Source organism: Megalopta genalis, chromosome 1, assembly GCF_051020955.1.
Source record: "Megalopta genalis isolate 19385.01 chromosome 1, iyMegGena1_principal, whole genome shotgun sequence".
Classification (NCBI taxonomy): domain Eukaryota; kingdom Metazoa; phylum Arthropoda; class Insecta; order Hymenoptera; family Halictidae; genus Megalopta; species Megalopta genalis.
This window is the reverse complement of record NC_135013.1, coordinates 22,766,746-22,785,590: the sequence shown is the minus strand read 5'-3', so window position 1 is coordinate 22,785,590 and position 18,845 is coordinate 22,766,746.

Sequence of the window (18,845 nt, the reverse complement as noted above, 5' to 3'; positions counted from 1 at the left end):
TTTGCTTCAAAAGCGTTGGATTAATATGACCAGATTTATTACAATTGATCGTAGTTTTTGGTAGATGATAGCGTTTGCGAACAGAGAGGAAAGCGAGGCGATAGCCCTTGTTTTAACCTTTGGCTCCATTGTCGTGACCGGTGACTATAGTCACCCGTCGTGTATAGGTGGCATCTTGTGGCAAGTGACTATAGTCACCCATCGAATGTGGGTGTCGTTTTGTGGCGGGTGACTATAGTCACCCGTAGTAGCGAAAGGGTTAAATATAGTTAGTTACGCGTGTCTCATTCTATACACCCTTTTATTTCAAAAATAACCCCTTCAACAGTTCTCAATAAAAATTAGCTCTGTTACGATTATTTACGTAGCCTGTAAAAATTCAACAAATTCAATGGGTGATTTTACAGCGCATATATCTTCATAGCGAATCAATGGATGCTCCTACCAGCGGATACGCGTAAATCGAAGTAATCGAAGGGCACGCGGAGTTAATGGGCAGCTGCATAGGTGGATACGCGTACCGGCGAGTAATGCGCATCGCACGCGCGAAAATAGCCGCTACACGCGTGCGGTAACGGGTTTCAACGCGAGTATAATTCACGGAAGGGTCACGGCCGAAAATATATTCAATTATCGGCGATCGGGGAACGATTATCGACGATTGCCGGCGTGGCGGCCTCGTAAATTTCGAAGAGAATCCCCGGACCGTCCTCTCGCGCGTTCGACGATCTTCCACGCTGACCTCTGCCGATTACGATCGTTCCGTGGATACGACACCGTGTGCATTCTTCCACCGTACCTCCTTCCGGGAGCCGAATAGTTTGTCCTTGAACCTCGGAGCATTTCCATAAGAAGACAAAGGTTGCAAAAATCGGATTTTTCTTTTATCGGTTTCGATTGTCCTGACGAGGAATGCGATGGTTTAAAACTTTCTTTAAAATGTATTTTTTTGTTCATAAACTTGTGGATTGTGAATTTAGGAACATCGTGCAACATGTCCGGTATAGAAATTCGAAGAATTGGCGAAGTTACGATATTGTTGCGAATTACTCCATTTCTCTCGTGTCGCGGCATTTTATTTACAATAAAGACAATTAACTGTAACACAATTCGATACAATTACAATTCAGATCTTTCAGAAGTGGGATGTTGATCGTTCGACGGTCCGATCTCGACTCTTCGATTGCCCGTTCATAACACACTTCCGTGGCACAACCCCTAACTTCTATTATCCTTTAAGGAGTTGTTCACAACAGGGCAGTTTCACATTACAGCGACTTGATTTGGACAAGTCGCCGTAACAATATTTTGATTAAGAGGATGCACAGATTTTGGTTGGCAGGATTTACAAGAAGCGTGAAGATGTTTTCGTTTGGCAACGGCGATTTTTTTCTCAACTTGTTTTGTATCTGGCAAAATTTTCAAACGGAGCTCGAAGATTTGATTAATGCCACGTGTCAGAGAAACTAGTAAAGACAATGTATATTCAAACGGAAACGTTCAAGAAAATCTATACTTTATGAATTATACAGTGACTCGTAGTAATCTCTCGAGTCGGTAATTTCACACGAATTCGCTATTCTCCGAGGCGGTAATTAATTTGCAGAAATTCAGTACTTTCCGTCGTGATTTCTTTAAAGTTAAACGAAACGAACGCTGCTTGCTCGATTCATTTTAAAGTTTGAAGGTATGTTAATTGAATCCCACATATCAATTCAGATTTTCCCACATATCATTTTAAAGTTTGAAGGTATGTTAATTAAATCCCACATATCAGTTTAGCACAATTCATTACGCAAATAAGATCTAATAGGCATGCATAAAATAATACATAGCACTTAGTAGGTAACGTACAACGAGCGAAAGCAAAATAATAGAAATGTGTCAAGAAACGGAGTAATGTATACGTACGCGACATCGACTTCAGAGGGAGGGGAGGGGGGGTAGGTAATTATTCGGACCCCATTAAAAACAAAATGTAAATTTTTTCGAATCGAACGAAATAGACGAAATGAATTTATACCCTCTGCGAATGATTTTAGAAAATGAAGAAACGTTGATCCACCTGTTTTTTGTTGATCCACGTATTATACATACAAGAATGAATTTTGAGGCGCTAATCTATGCTATGCGGAAATCTTTGGTACGCGTAATTCGATGCAACGACATTTGCCCGAACAGGTCGTTGCATTTCTTATCACGATTGTTACATTATTGACGAAATAAATTACACGATATGCATTGTTGCGCTTTTGCGCTCGTCACTTTCCTAGCCGCACAATGCGCCGGCAGGCAAACGACCGACACAGAATTCGCGAAGATTTCGATCAGCGTTATAAAACAATCTTGAAGCAGCGCGCACGATATACGTGTGCGTTCCATTGCTTGTGTGCCGCAACTCTGTTAATAACTTACCACTCTCGTTGGCCGTGTTAACGAGTACACGATTAGCCGGATAACGGTACGAATTCATTAGGATCGTTAATATCGTGTATACAGATGATCATCTCCGCGAACAATGTCGTAATTACACGTTCGGCCGCGACGAATTTGGAAACGGTAGCCCAAACGCGAAACGGTTTCTCACGGACGATTAAAAAATCACCGGCGGCTCCTTATTAACCGGGACACCGCTCGTGCAAATTACGCAAGCGAAACGCAAGCTTCCCATGGCTCCGCCGCTTTTCTTTCCTTGTTTTCTTGTTTCTTTCCGTCGCCGGCCGATTCGATTTCCCCTCCCCGCAACAAATCGCGATACAAACGATTATGCATGTGCATGGCTAAGCACGGCGCTGCGGACCGCTCGAGGCTCCACGTGGCCTCCTCTTCCTGTCCGCGACAAATTTGACTTGCCAAGCGGCCGCCGCGATTTTCTTACAACGTATTTCACGCGCAGGACCGTACTTATGAGTGTTATCATCGAATGGCGAATAATTATCGTGCGATAATGGCAATCGGAAGTGTTGACTCCGCGGAATTTGCAACTCTGCGGCCCAGTCCTCGTTACCATCCGATTTACATTCGTTAGTCCGCAGCAATCGACACCGTAGAACGATCGCACTCGTTCTTCTTGTCTCCTGCCTTTTTTTCGACGTCAACGGTATCGCCTGGAGTCGTTCCGATTCTCTCAGACCGTTCGTTTTTCCGAGCGATAACACCTGGATAATTAACGCGGGTTTCGCAGGTAATTGTTGCAATACGAGCACAGTTACAACAAGACATCTATGCTTCATTTCTGGGGTGATTTTCTTTTTCATCATCGTGGCTTTTTAACCTTTTAGGCACGACGCGCCACTATAGTGGCTTCCGCGGATGTCATCTCTCTGAACGACGCGCCACTATAGTGGCTTACTCTAGTAGCTCACTCGCTCATCGTTTGAATCAAATAATCGTCTTCATATGCATTGTTTCACACTTCGTTTGTCTTCACATCGATTTACAATATACAGACTTATCTTAACAATATAACTGTTAACAATATAACTGTATCTTAACAATATACAGATTAACAATGTACATATCAGACTCTGCCGTCCAAAGAAATAGCCTCGCGCAGAATTCAGCCGTATCTAAAAGGTTAAAAATGGAATGATACATAGCATAACTGGACTAGAGTTGCGAAGCCAGTCACTGTGAGGTAATCAATTACCGTTTCTTTAGTCTATTTTTAAACATAACTGACTTTATATGTATAGAATACAGTTAACGAGACGAGAGGAGATGTATTAAATTTTTTTATTTACATTCAATGAATTATTTATTTGTTAAACTCGAACACGTAAAAGACAGATGTTCTTAAAGTACCACGAGAATTATTTCAATTTTTTGATACTGAAACCGCGATCTGCAGAGTGTCTCAGAATTATGGGCCACCTGATCTTGCTTCTCATTGGTCACCATTTTTCGTTAATAACTCGTAAACAGAGTCGCCGATTGCATTTTTCCTAAGGGAGAAGTAACTTCAAATGACCACAGGTATCACCCTTTCCGGGTGTTAACATAATTACGGGACACCCTGTATAAAGCTTATGAAGAAGCTAAGAACGTACCGAACAAATGCTGATGAATATTTAGTGAAATAAATCGTTCTACGTAAGATATCGTAATGATAATTTTATCGATACGGAAATGCGAAACAGTGGTTTTTTATTTGAATTTTCGATTTTAGTTTCAATTTCTAATATTAAAAGATATGATATTTATTGCACTGGAAGATTGATATGTATAAAAGAAAGTGTGAAATTTATCTTTAAGTTATTAAGAAACGCCAATTAACCAAACAATCGACCGATCAACCGAACGGAACCTTTTTATTAAAAATAAAAATCTTTGATAAAAAAATCAACAAGATCTCTTTAATTATAAACGAATCAAAATCCTGTAGCATTCTACCGAACTTTGTATTTTAATATAAGCTGTAAACAAATCAATAAATTGCAAGCCTAGACAACTGCCTAGCCAATAAGAACGCGGAGAGATCCATCTAAGCGGCCTGATAAATCACGAGACTTTGCCCGCAGGAATAATAGAGAGTCTATATTAACTTTCGAAATCAGTCGCCGCGAATTACGATATCGGGGACAGCGACGCTCTATAAATCATGCGGATCCGTTTACTTATAAAATACAATCTGTCGAGTAGGATAGCTAAGGAGGGAGAAAGACAGAGGAAGACCGCGGATTAAGCTTGAGCAGTCGCGATTTAGCGTGCGTTAGTCACGTGGCAATATATTACCGGGCAAAGCAGCGGTCGTTGACGCTCGCTCTTCGAGTTTGTTTGCCCGAAGCTTAATGGATACACCTCAAGGACCTTCACGGGTGCTTTATAGCCCGCAGAATCGTTTGGACCCGGTCCAACGTCCGCAGCACTCGCCACTTTTGCCTCCCAGCGCCATCCCCTCGGCTCTTTGATAACGAAAATCTCGGGAATCATTAACTTCCGGCGCACGAGCCTCGCTTAAGACCGCCGCTATCTCGCGCTAATGCTAAACGACACTGCAGCCAATCCTGAGTGGCTCTATTAACCCATTGTGGCCGGCGAACACTGCTTTCGGACCTCGCAGTTTGTTCCAGACAGTTCTACCCGCGGTTCTACCTAGCGACAAATTTTTCAGTAATTCTGCCGACCATTGTTTCCTCCAGATTTTGCGTTCATTGACTCGATGATATTCTGCGGTTGCAAGTGTCGGTTGCAAGTTACAACAATTATCAGTGTAAAAATATGTATAATATCTTGTACAAGCTTGTAGAAATACTGACAAAACAAAACGGAGGAGACAACGAGGGGATGAAGATGTACTTTACTAATATTTCGTATTCGAGTGGCGACTCTGAGACACGGTTAAAAATTGTTATGTAATACCAATATACAACGATGCTTGCATTCCTAAATTTGGCTGTATTTCAGAAATTGCTGAAAACTTAAATGTGGTATGAGTAAACGCGCTTAAATTCATATAAACGAATAGCCACACTATTGAAATTCCACACCTCGTTCTTTCCATATTCATTAGTATTTTATTATTAGCGTTCAACGTCAACGATTTATCCTTTCACAAACTTTGGAAAATAGTAATCTGGAGGTAAGGATTTAATGCAGCTTTTCTTTGCCTTCTGTTTGATAAAGCGACTGAACCTTCCTAATTGCAGCACTGATTCGATGAAATGGAAACGACTATGAATCTGTATTTCAGAGCTTGGAGAAATATTTTTGATAAATGTTGGTATATACAACGACACACACACACACACAAAATTTAGAAAATTGTAATTGATATTGATTAGAGGATAGAAAGCGTAGATGCGAATATCTGCTGTTAGAGAATTGTTATGTTCTAAAATCTAGAAAAAAGAAATAATACAACGATACTCACACACACACACACACACGCACGCACGCACGCGCGCGCGCGCGCGCACACTCAAGCACACACACACACAGAGAGAGAGAGAGAGAGAGAGAGAGAGAGAGACACATGTCTACATAGATGCAATAAATACAGGTACAAGCCCGAGCTTCTCGGGGAAACACGTATACATTAGGACACTTTTTTACCTGGAATTTGCCTAAAGGAATAGTGGAGAGGGCAGCCTAATTGCATCTAAGGAACTTAGTATAAAAGGACTGCACGTTCCAGTTCAAGACACTTCCCAGAGGACTACAGAGGCGTTCATCAGCCTAAAAGACGATCAGTCAGACAGTATCTCCGCGACTTCGCATACAGTTACTCTTCTTCGCATAAAGTACATTTTATATCCGCTAGGTGCTTTTTTTAAACACTGTATTATATTTGTATTGTATTATTAGCAAATAAACAATTACAAATTCCAACAATAAATATTTACAGGAATCAGAAGTAACGTCGATTTTGTTGCAGTGACCGAAATAAATAATGTGCGAATTTCATCCGAAGGGGGAACACCTTGCGAAGGTGGTAGCAGCGAGATCGTTTTAAGAACGGGACCGACACGAGCCGAATTCGATAAGGGATCCCCGTGCGTGTCATCTAAATCCTGCTCGGGAATCGATCGACATCCTCGAGCGGGGCCGATTCTGGGCCTTTAACAAGATCATTCGGCGATCGCCAAGAAAAATACCACCGAAACTCTGGCTCGATCGTGCAGAAGTACGAAGAAAACAGGCTGCCGATAAGAAACGAACGGATCAGCTCGGGATTGGCGATCGATATTTATGCGTGCGGTGGAACGGGCATACCGGCGTCGCATTAGGATCCGCGGGCCCAGCGGGCCGCGACAAATGGCGTAATTAACAGCTGCCGGCCGGCACGATGTCTCGCGTTAACCAGATAAGTGTAATACAAAGTGCACGGTCGGGCCCCGAGCGTTGTAACGAGGCGCGAGCGACGCCGGGAAACCATCGATGGAAAGGAGTCCGGTAGCCAAAAGCAGCGTACCGCGTTCCCGGAGCGGAGAACTGGCTCTATAAAGATAACGCGAGCGCGAAGAGACGGCCGAAGGCGGGGGGAAGCGAGGGGGGAACGGGGGACCAGCTATCGCAAGAACTCACCTCGCGGTTTCATCATCGGCCGCGATATTAAGCGACCGGGCATAGCCTGGACGCGGATTCCGAACAAATCGTGCAATTAGCGGCGATCGGACCGCGCGCCGCACCGGTACATCGAGCGGAACGCCGCGACACGCATCCCGACAGAGACGGCGATCTTGAGGATTAAGCTGCGGTTACGGTCGATCTCTGACGGAATAAGAACAATGGCGACAACATCGTACGTATCGGTTTGCGCGGGCGTGTTAGGAAGCAACTGTGCCTATAATTAGCGTAACCTATAATTAATAATAATATCAATAATATATAATATATATGTTATTGATATATATATCTCGCTAATTATAGGTTACGATTATTATATTATTTTATTAATATTATTATATTATATATATAAATTATGATATATATATATATATATATATATATATATATAATAATATTAATAATAATATAATAATCGTAACCTATAATTAGCTAATTATATATCTCCCTAATTATAGGTTACGATTATTATATTATATTAATTTTATTATATTAATATTAATATTAATATTATTATTATATAACCTATAATAATATATATATCTATATATATCATAATTTATATATATAATATAATAATATTAGTAATAATATAATAATCGTAACCTATAATTAGCGAGATTTAGCAAAGATGTCAGCGACATTTAGCTTGTTTCGTGTTTAGATGTATTTGACCTAGTCTAAAACACCACTACCGTGAACACATACCGTCTTATTATGAGCATAAGTACGTTAAATACAATACACTAAACCTGGTTTGTTTCACTGTCCGTAAAAACTCAAAAATATTAACAGTTAAGCTGCGCGAGCTTCTTTCTTCAAAAGCATCCATCTTTTGGAGAAGTTACACGTGGACAGGATTAGACTCTTTTGGGAAAGACCCTTTCGAGAAACAAGCGTTTCCATCGAGAACATAATTAACTTGATGATGGTCCTCGATTAACATTCTTCAAGGTAGTATTCTCTGATATGTCAAAATAGATGTCGTTTCCTTAAAGAAGGCAGTGTATCTCGATTAACATAATGTGATAGTTAAGGAAAGGACAAGTTGATCTTCGAATGACCTTCGGTAGAATCATTTTCCAAACATTTCTAGTAATAACTTATCATGTCCTTTAAAATTGGAATAAAATTCGAATCTCATGCCATCTCGATATACATATAGGCATTCAAGTAAATTTAGGCACACGATAAGCATCAATTTTCTTTCCCTTCTAAGAAATTATTGCAATCGAAAAAATTTCTAAACGCAGTAACTGCGAAGAAAATGGTATGTCAAGGGGTCAAGTATCTTGAACATGGTCTTAAAAATACTAAGTTCCTAAATAAATGATGCCTCTTGGCAATAATCTAATTTTTTTTATATTATATTTTTGACGATTTTTTTTTACTTATAGAATTTACGAAGTTGATCATTTGGGTTCTCCAGAGAGCGTGCAACATTTTACAAACCCTGTTTTCGAAGCACAGGAAAATCGTTTACTCGCTTTCTTTCGTTCATTTAAAAACAAGAATTTGAGACATAGGCTTTTTCATTGACCATACTTTTATAAACTAAGTTCACGTTGTACGTTGCGAGGGATTAACATTTTATCTTCGCAGCATTTTACCTTCGACATAACCTAACGAGAAAGAGACTAACGTTTCCAGCCTTGCGATGCCCACTTTCCGATCGTCAGAAAACGCATCCACCGTAACCGCAGCTTAAGATGCGCTGTCATTTTCACTCGGTCCCATACCATGGGAAAGTCGGTGTCCAGGTATGTAACCGTGGAAACCTGGTCGTTCCACAGTCATCTCGAATGTGTTCCGATTGCAGGGAAAATAATGCAACGGTTAAGAAGCAGAGACGTTGTACGAGGTGGAGGACGTTTAACTGTTTCTGCGGACGGTTTCTCACAGTAAACGTGGAAGAGTTGGGACACGGTCGGCTGCGCTAATTTTACCATTCGTCGAGGTGTGAACCGATACCGAGGAGTTTCAATTCGTTTTTCAGGCGGTTTTATTGGACGCGTCCGAAAGAAAACCTTTGTTAATTGACCGTACTATCTATATGGGAACTCGGGAGTTGGCGTAATTCGTAATAGGTGCCGAATATTGAAGACGATCTCGGTCTATAAAAATTGGACAATTAGAAGATTCCGGGAAGGCTGGAACTTTGTGTGAACATAGCTCGTGCGAAACTGATTTTTAGATGATGGATTTGAAAATGCAATATTATTGTATTACTGTTACTTTAATAGGATGATTAACACTAGATTTACGGAACCCGTCAAAGTGAGGGATTATTTATTCAATTTATATGTTACTTACGGCGAATGTTACAATAACGCTTGTTAAAGATCAGAATAAATATCTTATTGTTACTTTTATAAATTAATATGAAACAGCTGTTTTTTGTGCTCCGCGAATCTAGTGTTAAGAAAATAAATAAATGCCTACGCGGTTTCTACATCATGTAATTAATGAAGACAATTGTTATCTTGCCTGGAAATTTGCAGTCACCTGATAACGAAACAATTTTTGTTTCTGTTTGCGACGCTGTTTGACTGAAAACATCCTTACAAAAGTTTCTATTCATAATAAAATTGAATATCGAGGAAACTGCTTGACATACTATTTATATTAAAACAATCTGATATCTGGTGATATCAGATCTTTTTTATTAGCATATGTTTTATCAGTATAAAACAACAGCGTATCCCAAATAGAGCAGAACAAGCAAAACGTTGGGAAAGCCACTGCAAAAGAAACATTCGCAGCCGTAAGCCAGTCAAAGTTAAGGGGTGGTATCCACGCGATCGCAGCAGGTTCCAAAAAGCAGCAGGAAACCTGAAACGATCGCGAATAATCGAGAGTGTCTCGAATATAAATGCCGCATTCGATAAAAGGAAGTCGAGCGAAATTTCACCGTGCCGATACGAAGCGCGTTACAAGCAGATAAACGCGGCATCAGGCGAGAAAGTTTCGGCTCGTAAACGTGGAAGACGACGAAAGGCTATCAGTCTCCAAATTAACGAGAACGAGGAGGAGGCGTCGGGGCCCGGTTCAGCCGAGGAAGTTTCATTATACGGGCCGGGCTGACGAGAGAAAAAGGGTGAATAAAATCGACGGACGTAAATAATGGATGTTTGAGCGATCGCCGTTGCGAGCGCGTCTTGACGGGGACACGGGAAGCCACGAGGAAGCATAACCTGGCTCAAAGGAGGGTGAGCTTTCATTAGGAGCAGCCTTGTCAACGACACACCCTCCGCGGAGAACCCAGCCGGGGAAGAAACAGTACGGTAAGGGTTGCAGGTCGCGATAAATAACCCACCGGCCCTCGGGGCTGGCTCAACGCCCTCGCAGAACTTCTTTCGATCCGCTGATGCGGACCTTACCCTCTTCTCGGCCGCGAACGCCGCGTTTTGATTCGCTTAAACGCCACTTTGCGGAACCGTCCCCTGAAAAATCGCTTTCCAATGGGCCGACAAACATTTCTTTTGTTCCCTTCGCTTTTGTTCCGCGTCGCGACGACTCGATCGTTGCTGCTGTCTGACCTTGACGCGACCTCGGTCGAATCAAAAGTTAAGTTTGGTACACTGCGACGTATTAGGCTCGTCATGAAGATCTCAAACATGATCTACTGAATATACATAGAAGTTTTGCATTTCCTCTAAATCGAAATCAAATTCTACTCTTTTCTTTTATGAATATTTAAACATTGAAGCAGACATTGTAATGCAATAAATACAAATATTCTTCCTCGTCTATCGATATATCGATGATAAAGAAATACTAATCAACGTAACTGTTAAAGGTACAAAGGGTTAATACAACAATTCAATTTAAAATCTGGACGTGTCGAGGAACAAGCTGACAAAAGACCAATTCCAATGATCGATTAATATTAAAAACGGAGAAACAATAATTGCACTCAATGCAGAGAACGAAATAACTATCAGCCTTTTAAAACTTTGATACCTTGAAACGCACGTTGTCCAAACGCATTTGATTTCCTATTTATAAATTAAAGAAGAACTAAAACTCTAAAAAAAACTTCAATTTCTTCCTTCAGGTTGAGGTCGAATCGAATGAAGTCCTTGGTTGAATGGATAATTCTTCCGATCGTTTCGAAACTCGTCAATTCTGATAGCGATACCAGGGGACGACGAATGTCGTGGTACGTCTGAATAAGGCCTGTTGTTCCGTGGAACACGGTTAAAATTGATCTTAATGTCGCAGGTTCCTCGAGTTCGCCGATTGATCATTGAGGCTGGTGAACAGAGGAGCTTTATGCCGCCGCGATGGAAATTATGTCAGCGAAGGAATTTAGTGCGCGGGAAACGAGAATAACGAACAATGCGTTTACTGTTGATGACCTGCGCTTATATCTTGACGGCGTTGCGTGGATTATTAGATGCGCGAGTGCGTTCCACGTGTAACTGAGAAAACAGTGATTCTCTGCTTAATAACAATCGTTCGAAAAAAAGTAAATCATATCGTAGAGATGATTCTTCCAACATCTGAACGATCACGAAGGTGTGTCAAGAAATGTGAGAAACCGAGGCACCCGAGAAATTCTGCCAATTTTTCATGTTCTAGCTTAAAAATAGATCGATGACCAGACACGGACGATTGGGATCGGTTTTACGTACAGTAATATCTCCCTAATTCGCGCTCAGATCGCGCACGAAAATGGACAATTTGTGAAGAGGAGATACGATTATAGTTTCTGGCAATTAATTAAAATTGTTAAATATTGCATCAAGATTGGTAGAAGAAGTAACGTATATTAGAAGGATTATCTTAGAAAAATATGTCGACCAAAATTGATGAATAAAATGATGAACCGGTGCTGAGTTAAATGTTTGTCGAAAAGGTCCGCTGTTCAAGCGTTAAAACACGGATTACGTTTTAATAGGGTTTGCAATTCGTTACGAAATCCAACGTTTACTTCGGACATTAGGATTCCGTTCCCAAGGGAAGGGAGATCCGCAGAGGCTGTTTGAATAGAAATTATCCGGGCGGCGTATTAAAAATTAGTGGATCACCCATTGGTACACCTAATGCAGTCACAACGATTTTAACCGCACATTTATTCCCCCGACTGGAAAGAAGGCTCTTCTCTCGTTGGACCCCGGTAAACCATCCCGACAGCAATGGCAGACGATAATTAAGTTCCGGCGAGAGTTTGCGGAGTCTCTTTCGAATCTTTATCTCCTGGCTGCCTCCGCCTCCACCTCCTCCTCTCGTTCCCTTTTTCGCTCCCTCGTCCCGGGCTCTCTAGCCAGCCGGTGTGGGTGCTCCGCGGCCGGATTGTTACGAAAGGATTTGCGGTAATCCTCGATCTAATTTGCATGCTGATGGTAATGGATGTGTATCTTCCCCTATTCCTCCGGTTTTGTCGCCGCCTGCTCCCTCTCCCTCTATCACTTTCTTCCGGCCTCTCTTTCTCTCTTCCATTTTTTCGCTCTCTCGTTTCCGCAGTCCTTCTCTTTCTCTTTCACTCTTTTACTTTGCAATCTTGTCTCTCTCGGTCTCGCGGCATCATGGTCGTTTACTTTGCCTCTTTGATTTTCCCAAATCATTACTGTTTCATCTACGCTTCTGTCAGAATCTTACTCGTTCACTGTATCAATTTTTCACTCTCCCAGTTTTTCAGTTCCTCAATTCCTCATTCTCTCACTCTTTCAGTTTCTAACTTTTTCACTTTCTCGCTCTCTCAGTTTCTCACTTTTTCACTCTCTCGCTCTTTCAGTTTCTCACCTTTTTTACTTCCCGGCTATCTCACTCTTTTAGTTTCTCGAATTTGTACTCTTACGTTCTCTCAGCTTCTCCACTGTCTGCTCTATCAGACAATTTTTACTCTTGTTCGATCATTCTCTCTCTGTTTCTGTTTCTCTCCCTCTTTTCAGCATCTCACTTTCTCATTTCCTCAACTTTTCATTCTCACATTCTCGCATTCTTTTTCATTCTCTCGCTCTTCCATATTCCCTATTTCTCACCGTCCTCATTCTCTCAACTTCTCAATTCTCTCACTATCTTCTTTTCTCAACGTTTCTCTTCGTTCACTTTTTCCCTTTTGTATTGGTTTGTCCGGAAAGTTCGTGCCGATTTTCGGTAGGTAGCGTGAGAGACCTGACCGAATATATCACAATTATTGAAAACAAATGACATGTGTGCATATTCTAAAAGAGATAACTTTAGCCATATTTGGAAAAAAGCTTGGTTACGATTCGTTAATTTTTATCAGTTTTGTACGCCTTAGAACATGGTGGCAAATAAAGCGCATTATAGGCATTTAATGCTTTTCTTTTTCCGAAAGGGCAAAAATGCCACACAAGCGGCAAATAAGATACGCGCTGTTTATGGCGAGGATGCTGTAGCCGAAAGAACTGTGCGGAAGTGGTTTGCTCGGTTTAAAGCTGGAAATTTCGACCTTGAAGATCAAGAACGCCCAGGTAGGCCGTCCACCACAGACGAAGATACGATTAGAACAGAAATCGAGAATAACCCACGCTCAACATTACGTCAATTAGCAGGAATGCTAAATAAGTCAAAATCAACCATCCACGATCACACTGTGAAGCTTGGCTCCAATATTTAAATGAGCTGCGTTTTAATTTTCCTAAAAAATCGGCACGAACTTTCTGGACAACCCAATAGTAGCGAGGTTCGAGTAACAAGAGTAAAGCAAGTTCGAGAATATTGATTAATTAATTAATGAGATCCTGTCCGAACATTTAATCTCCCACTCGTTGCCTCTTTCGATATCGCATCCTGTCACTCCCTGTGTCTTTCAATCGTTCTATTACTCTATCATTCTACAACCTCACCTTCTCGCTCGACCACTCTACGGCTTCTCTTTCTCTCTGTTCCACTCCCAGTCACGCCGAGGATCGTAACGAGGACTTGTTCGAGCCTCGAAACGCAGCTGTTTGGGCACGTTATCTCAAGGTTAGTCGCACCTGTCCCTAACAGAAAAAGAGAGATAGGCGGAGAAAAGGAACGATCCGAGAGGAACGATCCTGGAAATCGATCGAGCGGTCGAACGATCCGCGCTGGATCGCGTGACCGACCCTGGATCCCTGTAATTAGGCCGCCGATTCCCAAGACCCGGCCTCAGGGATGACGAGTTTGATATACGATACTTTAATGTATCGCGATCCAGCGATTAGGCCGCCGAAAACGGGGGCCTCTCGCCGGCTTCGCGTGCAGCGAATTATGTTAATCGCTGTAATCGGCTGGCGGATCGGCTCGGGATTCCTCGATCTTCGTCTCCACTCCCCGACGAATCTCCAGAGCTGAATGTCTTCTGTCTCTAATTAATTCAATTTCGGATGTAAGAGCTACTTGATCGCTGTAAGTCTTCCAGGAGGAACCTGGTAGTTACCAGCGTGCGGGAGATGAATGGTTCACTGTTTCGGGTACCATCGATTACTGCTTCGATCATGGCCGGTAAATTAGCATGCCATTTTTCGTGGACATCGGCGCGTTAAGTCTCGAATACGGTGTTTATAGATGTTGACGGCCGGTAACGTGTTTTTAATCAGTCGCTCGGAAAGGGTGTACTTATTTTGCTGGAACAACGACGCTAAGTTTCTCAGCTAAAGGATAATGTATAATGGCTATGAAATATTATATGCTAATTTTTATAGGCTCGTTGGCAACGGGAGATTTTAATCTTTTAATTGATGATCACCGGGGTCGCAGGAAAAATTTGTTAAGCTCTGTAAGGATGTCCGAATTTGATACATTGTTCGATAGTTTGATTCGTTTAATTATAAACTGTAATCTTTTTCTTGCGACACACTTCTACAATAATTCTTTCGTCTCTTTTACAATCTGAACTATCGCTGTGGTTCCTACTGGCTCCAAGTCTAAGCCTACTAATTATTTAAGAACTTCGCTTCTTTGCGTTATGTAACGAAGGGTTCCCCGGATAAAATCATCATATAAATAAAATTAAGTAAACAAATTTTCAATGAGACCAATTTTTGTTTTTGTTCCCCTAATAAGGTAAATTCTCCCTAATTGACCCTCTGCTTGTACACAAAAATGGACAATTCGGAAAGAGGAGATACGATTATCACAGCCTTGCGGCTCGTTTTTAAGCTATTTTATAAAATGCTACCGATTTTCAACAATTATAAAAACGAGTCGTAAGGTTGGAATAATCGTACCTCCTCTTCCCAAATTGTCCAGTTTTGTATTCAAACTGAGAATCAATTAGGGAGAATTTACTGTACTCGTTTCGTAAAGTGGAAACGTTTTTGATGACGAAAGATGGTTGTTCGGTTTTTCTCTAGAAAGATACAACGCTCTGTAGAGACAACGCAGATGATCAAGATGCAATTACGATTTTGTTTATCAATATTAACCCTTTGCACTCCGCTGTCCCCTCTCAGGAGACATCGTATTACTAGCATATCATTCGGATGTCACCTCTGAGGGAACATTAAAAGTTATTATATATTATATTATATTATATATAATTAATAATATAATTTATTATATTATTATATTTATATAATTAAATAATATATTAATAATATATATTATTATTTATATTATATTATTTAATTATATAAATAATATAATATAATACATATTATAATATATATTATATTATTATATTAAAATGTATCATACTGTACAAAATTATAAGAAATAAAATGTTCCTTTTTTTTGTAAATATATATTCCTCGATGTCTACAAATTGATATAAATCGAATATCATAATAACATCTTACTTGGATTCCACGGTACACTGTATAATATAAAGGTTCGTAAGTGCATGTTTTTTGCGACAAAGTGGTGTCGAGTAGCTGGTAAGTAACATCCGGAATGACGCGGAGTGCAGAGGGTTAAAGGAACTGTTCAATTTTGTAATTCCTGTTCTTTTAAATCCAAGTTCTGATCAATTATTCCGTGAATTTGTGAATTTGGTTTGAAAATGTAAATGCCTGGCATTTTCGATGCTATTGAAAATGGGTACTTTGTATGTTTTACGACCTTGTCCGTTTTTCAGGTAAGACGGCCCGTGCGGCCCATCCGCAGGGCACGCGAGCGCTAGACGCGCGTCGACTCGAGTCGAGCAAATTTTGACTCGAAAGTCCGTTACACGCGGTGCGAGAGCGGATTGGTTATTTATGACCGCTAAGGATTTTCCGACCCACAGTTTGCGCGTCTTCCGCGGTTTTTTAGTCAGTCGTCTGCGAGCAGCTTACGAGTACACTCGTCGTCTCTAAGCTCTTACGAGCAAGCCTGTACATTAGATCTTGTGTTTCCGTGTGTTCAATAAATATTCTTTTACCTAAAACTCTGCCTTGAATTATTTGCAAGCAAATAATCAACAGAAAATCCGGACCTTCGAGCAGATAAGAGATCCCGACGTTCTCGTCGACAATAGCAGACAGTGCTGGTTGTCCGGCGGACCGAGAACCGGTGCCGGCTGCGTCGTTGGCCTAACAAACCTCGTTAGTCGATGGACAGGTGGTTGCATCGAGCTGTATCGTCGTCGCGGGTCGTTTCGATGGCAAGGACGTGGTCAAAGACGTTACTATGGGCCGGTGGTCGCGGTACCCTCTCGGATCGGCGAGCGTATCGGAGCGCATAAGGGAACGGCTGCGAGCTCTTAGCTCGCAGCAACAACCGATCACGCTCGCCGGAGAACCGAGAGGCTACCGACTCGCGAGGCGGAGCATGAGCGAGTGGACAAAATAGGAAGACGAGGAAGAACGCCCACCATGGTCCCGCAGGCCTATCGGAGCCGACGCCGATGGAAAAAGAACTCGACTGTTAACAAGATGGTGCTCACTCTCGACACCGTAGCGTGCTCGCAGCAAGGTCTCTTCGTGGTCCCTTTCCTTCGAGGACGCGACCGGCCGGCGCCCTTCTCTCTCTCTTCCTCTCTCTTCCTCTCTCTCTCTCTCTCCTTCTTTCTCTCTTCTATGTCCACCCTCTTTCAATATGGCCGACTTCCCTCACCCTTTCGCAGACCTTCTAGCCGACGACGGCGCTCCTCTTCGCTTCCTGTGTCCGCCGGTCGTGCCCTTCCTCGCCGGTCTTTTCGAGTATTCGTGTAATCGGGCCCCGCTGACAACACTTTGTCCCGACATTATCGAGTACACGTCGCTTATAGATAAGTAGCCCTTACGGAACTGCTCCCGGGCCCGACCTCCGCTATGGAGATCGGTATTCGGCCGCTTGTTCCTTTCGTCGCGGCGCGCCGTGGTGTATATGCTTGGGAAATTGCTGTCTTTTTGGACCCTCTCCTCGTGGCCGATCGGGGATCTTATTTCTGCGCGGTACCAGTTTGTAAGCCTCGGAGGACATTGGTTGGTTAGCTTAGCGAAGGTTGGTTCGTTATGTTTGATGCTTTTCGTGGGTTTTATTTGATAGGAGGGAGCCCTGTCGGCTCTTGTGGACTCTTTTTCAATCGCAGACCGGGCTGTTCGTAATTTTAGGTGGGATTTTGTTAGACTCTTTGGAACAGGTTTGAAATTTGAAACAGATTTTTGTGTACCGAGTTTAATGAAGCATCTCTTTTGACAGGAGCTTTAATGGATATTTGATACAGTCGCGCATATTTATGGACCGGCTGATTTAAGAAATTGTGGAAGTATTGTCTTACCATCCTTTGTATTTTGGTTATGTTCTTTCAAATGTTACGGGCGAGCTTAGAAACTTCAGACGCGCTTTCGTTAAGGGTCTTCGGACTCTGAATCTCAAAAATTCGATTCAATTCTTTATAAATTTATCCAGGCAATACACTAACAACGCCAACATTATTTTACATTTATAAATTTTTTTAACAATATAATGTCGATCTTCTTAGTGGAAAAGGTTCCTTCTTTAAACGTTAGATTTCATTCAACTTTTAACATTTTCTTTTCAAATTTGACATGATTCAGCGTAAACTATCCAAGTTTAAACAAATACGCATTTGTCACATTCGCATAATTGCGATGGCTGCAATTAACGCGTAACGCGAAGAAGTGCATTCGCACCGAAGCGCTTGTCACGATTGCACGTTGTGGAATAAATGAACGAATAAATGCAATTAGAAAAAATCTTCTTTCTCAGTTCAAAGCTCCATCTATAAATCGATAAAATGTTCATACAAATATCTCTATTATTTCATTATAAAAAAATTGATAAATGGTCTCTTGCGCTCAGAATTCTTTCTCGAGTAAACCGCTAAAATTAGGACCATTTTAGGGAATTTTTTAATAACGTAAAACATTGATGAAAGTTTCCGTCACTTGTCATACATATTCTTTGACATTTCAAGTTACATACATTTTTATTTTGTTACATGTTATCGACGTTTACTAAACAAATAAATCTTATTCTCCACGAACCTCCCAGTCGACAGTATTAATTGGCATACAGTTTCCTTTTATCAAGAACAAAAAATAAAATTGAGTTTCTTTCATAATAGAACTACGCGTCGTGTGGACCTAAATCCTGTATAAAAAATGCAAAACTGACGATAATACGCGTCTCTGAAAACAGAGAACTAGTTTTTATCGAAGTAAAAATTTTACGAAAAAATAGCTCCTTTGTTTTCAGACTTTCTCATGGAAAATGAGAAAAAGTCTCATCTATATTTCACGTCATAAAAGAATTTCCAAAAATCATCCTTATTTTAATAGTGTACTCGAAGCCCCCCTCCCCCTAAGTTCTCCGGCCGGCGGTCCGCCATTTGTCTGGTCGCCATTACGTCCGGCGACGGGTAAATATTCCGTTCGTGTCGTTATTGATATCCACGACCGTTCGCCGCGATACTT